Below are 4,912 nucleotides of genomic sequence, written 5' to 3'. Positions count from 1 at the left end.
TAAAAGTGTATACAGCTTATAGTTTTATCAAGTTATAAATTGGATGGTGTCTTGAGTAATATTTTTGGATATTTTTTTAGCATATTTATTACTGATCATAACCATACTCGTTTCATTTTATCTGGTGTAAGAGATTTTAAATTAATCATATGAAAAACACTTTGCACATGTACAGTAGCAACTTAGATAGTGACTAAAGCATAATAGCAGCAAGGAAAACATGATGTACGTTCAAATGAATGTAAGTACACTTTATAATGTAAACTTATTTTAAAGGTGAGATCATGTTGCAGCCTTGAATAATTGTTTTTAGTTCTTTGTATTGAGTATAGATCAGAACTTGTGTTAGTTCTATAAATTTGTTTCATATATTGTCATCGCTGGGCATGTTATTGATTGAATACAATACGGTAATGATCAGTATTTGTACACAGTACTTTTTCGTTAATGAATAGGTGTCTCATAGGCAATCATGCATCTTCTTATTTTTGTAATCTATTTTATCAACTGGAAAATGAAATTCATATTTTTCATAAAATTCAAAACAGAAAGTAGTTATTTTATCCAAACAAATATTACATATAAATCATATCTATATGATGCAATGAGCAAATAAGGTCTAATTGTCAATTTTGGTCGATTCCACACACTTTTTACTGTTTTCACATTCGTTTTACACTCGTTTTACTTATTAATTTTTACAATCTGAACTGATACAATTTAAATGTTACGGCTGGATATCACTACTGGGCTGGTTCTTTCATTTTCTTCCACTTGTATTCTAAAAATAAGAAATATAAATTAATTAACTTTGTTAAATAAGATGAATAACCAACGCTTATACAAATGTTTTTGGTTAGGAATGAAAAATATTACTTGATAGAAATTAAAAACTGCAACAATGTGTAACGCATGTTGTTATTAAACACTGTTTGGTTTATTAGTTAAGGAAATGAACAACGAGACTTCACAGAAATGACATAAAACGTTAAGTAACAAAAATACCGAACTCTTAGGGAAACTAAAATATTTTTTTTTTCAACTGGCAAAATCAAAAGCTTAAACACATCAAACGAATAGAAAAACAAATTTCATATTAATTTGTAGAGACATTGCCTGATGTTAAAATTAAATGAATAAATGTAGTTTATATACTATTAACTGACTGCATGATATCTAATTAAAATTAATTCTCCGCACTCGCTCATTTTTATGTCGCACGCAGCGACCAAGAATACAAAAATGAGCGTGTGCGGGGATTTAATTTTGAACAGATTGTGACTGCATCTATATGTATTTAGGTTATGAATTTATTTTAACCTTATTCATTGATTGTAGATCTTTCTTTTATTTCCATTAACCTGATTTTTAAAATAAAATCTTCTGCATAGATTTAGACTTTTTATGATTTAGAACTTAGAATTTTTTTATATATACGCACACCTAGCTGTCTGTTAGTTGACTAGCATTCGATGTCTTTCGATAATATGTGTCGTTGGTGTAATGTCACGTTGTCCTATAAATATATAACTTTTCTATGGTAAACTGGAGATAACCCAATTTGAAAAAAATGTAACAACACGAAGAAAATGTACATCGCCCATTGCACATTGCAAATGGATGATGTTCCGTTCGCTAAAATGTTTGGTATATATCATAAATTATTTCACTTTGTACTTCTTTGTAACATATCATGTTAAATTTATTTTTGTTTTTGTTGTTGTTGTTTTGTGTAAACATATTTTATTAAAGGATGCATTATATATTACATATACCTACACAAATTATTACATACGAAATATATAGAAGTTATTCAATATATAACAAGAGCAGTGTTGGTAATTAAATCCGTATCCCTATGTAGAGTTTTTGAGTTTTTAATCGGTCTATCTTCAAAATAACTTCAAAAGGAACCCACCGTTCAAACAAAATACAGTCAATAATTAGATTTTATATAAAAATTACCTATTTGTTAATGACATGCCTCTAACATTGTCATAACAGCTGGCCGATTCCTCTTGACCAAATTTTTCCTCTGTAATTAGAGGAAGTGGTATTTGACAGTTTCGTGGGTCATATGGTTCAGTTGATCGAAACTCGTATATTTCTGTGCGATCAGATATCACAGGGTTTATATATCTTGCTCCACTAGGTACTACTTGAGTTGGATAACCAGAAGATTCTTCTTGAACTGTTACAAAATAAGATGGCAAATTAACAAATATTGCTGTGATCGTTTATAAACTATTAAATATTGAACAAAGAGTGTGTCTGATATTACATCAAAGAACATTTCTGAATCCATTGTCTTAACGTATATGGTTATGATAAGTCAATAAACCGACAATCTACCTTTGCATCGCTTAGGATATAAAAGAATATCGTAAACTCATTTGTTAGACCATTGAAATTCGGAATATTGTAATAGAATTGTTCGAATAGGAACTTGCCAAAAGAAAATCGAGATATGTTTTTATTGATATTTTGTTTAGAACACATTTGTGCGGTAAACATCAGTTGTGGTGCTGGGCATCTAGCGGGAGTGCTTGTGTTTAATGTTCGTATGATGAAGACATGGTATTTCAGTCGGTTTAACTGAGTTCTGGGAATGTCGTGTGGTTCTTTGTCGATTTGTGTGTCATCGTTAGTTTACTTGGGTTTCTTCTGTTGCCTGTTTTGGCTGAGCGAGTTGCTGGTTGTTTGTTTTTTTTTTCTACATTGGCTATATGTATGGGTGAAAAGGAGTAGGGAGTCGGGTCTGGGAGCATAATTGGTCTTTGTTACTTTTGTATCATTTTAAATTTTAGTTCATTTCTATATTTTGGAAATTAGGGTGGCGTCCTCTTTAACTGAACTAGTAAACATATTTGTGTTATATACATATGCACACTTGAAGCACGAAATTCATCGAAATAAGCAACGTTGTTGAGGGACTAAATGGTTAGACAACTGCAAGATAATTCGGGCAACTTTTAAATAATATTTTTTTTTATCTTCCTATGTGATTTTAATGTTTTGTGTAGAAAACTTCAATAAAACAACATTAAAAAAAATATCGGAGAGGCGCATATTTCGACAGTGCAAAACAAAGAACAAGTGTTCTTACTATAAATTACAAAATTCTAGACAATTTGTAGACTATGAAGTTCATTTTATTAAACAAAGAGGTCAATGGTCTGCAAAAGAAAACAAAACTTAAAAATACAGAAAAATACAGAAAAAAAACATTGAACAGGCTTTCGACTCGGACATAGATGCGTTGATTGACACACAGTACACACATTAACGTACAATAAAATTAGTACATTAAACGAACTCGATGTTTTAATACATGACTTATGTTGATACCAAAGCAAACTAATGTCAATGGCAATGTACAATTTATATTTTTGAATGATATACAGAATTGGGTTTGTTAAGGCCGTACGGTGACCTAAAGTTGCTTTCGTGCACGTCATTTAGTCTCTGATGAATAGTTATCCCATTGACAGTCATATTTCATGTGTTAAATATACAATGTATGTGTCGTAAGGTTGCTGTCTCTCAATGTCATTTCATCATTGCTGTTATCATTATGATCAAGCAACGACAAATATTATGTTAGAATTAACCATAACAATTTGTAAATTAAATTTGTACACAATCAAAACATGCGCATTCATTTTGTGGCGCTTAAATTTGATTTTTTCATAAGCTCATATATTGCATTATAAATCTATCATTTTTCGGCAAAACAAGGAGGTTCGGCATGAAAAAAGGTACATTTTATCCACCTTGTTTTCTATTTTAAATGTTGGCTAAAAAGAATTTGAACGAAAATATTAAAAATTTTAATCACTTAAATGAAATAGCTTATATAAAATAATACAAAATAAAAATAATATTTTTTTTTACTGTAAAGATAAATATAATTATAACATTATACGTCTTACCTTCCATAATGAGTTTCTATTACATCAAATTATTATCATCATTTCTGTTACCTTCGCGTTGAACTTAACCGTTATTAATCTCCTGTATTAGGGAAATTCATTTTTTATTTATAGAATTTTGTCGATATATACATGATATACGTAAACGACTTTTAACAAGGAAGTATATTTATAGTGACGAGAACCAATTTACTTACATTTCTTAAACACTTTGATGTTGATAGTTTGTATGATGTTTATTTCTAAATTTCATTCTACTCAGAGATATAAAAGACAGAATCCGTGCATTTCTTTTCAGGATTATTTTTATGATTTTTATTCAGTTTTGAATAGCTTATAACTGCCCCGTATTAATTACCTTCATTGAACCGAGTGTTGTTTTGACTCGTATGTACATGATTTGATTGTGTCATGTGAACTTACTTATCTGTACAGCTTCCTCAAGTCATTTTAGTATAGGGAATTACAAGTTTTATGTCAGAACATTTGTTTAGACTACATAACTTGTCGAAATTCGATGACAGACGAGCACCTGGCCTACATTCATCGCCATCTTCAGTTAAGGTGGCTCGGGCGTATTCGAAGTTTCTATCAGAAGTGCCGTATTTTTGGTTATTTTATTCTTTAAAGAAAATGATTCAAATTGGCCAAAAAAAAATAGGGGGTCACGGACCATTTAAGCTCAAAATTTTACTTTTAAACAGGTATGTAAAAGGGACCATTTTTCAATGAAATGATAGGGGAAATAGAGTTGTAGACATATTTTTTTCGGAATATCAAAAAAACGTTCTATGACAATTGGTCCAAAACTGTTATATGAAAAGCTGGAATATAGCTTCAAAGAATGAGCCAATAAAAAAACATAGGTCACCGATAAGGAAAAAAAAATATTTTACCTTAAAACCCAAGTTTTGGCGGGAAAATGGTGAAAATGGGTGAATTGTCATTTTGACCCTTTAAAAAATACCGATAATAATGAA

At 30.1% G+C, this 4,912-nt stretch overlaps 1 long non-coding RNA gene across 1 annotated transcript; it reads right to left on the bottom strand.

Annotated features, from left to right (window-relative positions):
* Positions 1–623: 623 nt before the first annotated feature.
* On the bottom strand, positions 624–4,485 carry LOC143057243 (uncharacterized). Its single transcript, XR_012972678.1, has 3 exons — positions 4,356–4,485; positions 1,966–2,191; positions 624–781 (listed from the first exon to the last, which is right to left on the bottom strand). It is a non-coding gene; the product is annotated as an uncharacterized LOC143057243 (long non-coding RNA).
* Positions 4,486–4,912: the final 427 nt, after the last annotated feature.

This window comes from Mytilus galloprovincialis, chromosome 13 (assembly GCF_965363235.1).
Source record: "Mytilus galloprovincialis chromosome 13, xbMytGall1.hap1.1, whole genome shotgun sequence".
In the NCBI taxonomy this organism is placed as follows: domain Eukaryota; kingdom Metazoa; phylum Mollusca; class Bivalvia; order Mytilida; family Mytilidae; genus Mytilus; species Mytilus galloprovincialis.
Note: the sequence above shows the minus strand (reverse complement) of the source record. Positions and strands in the feature narration are given on the sequence as shown.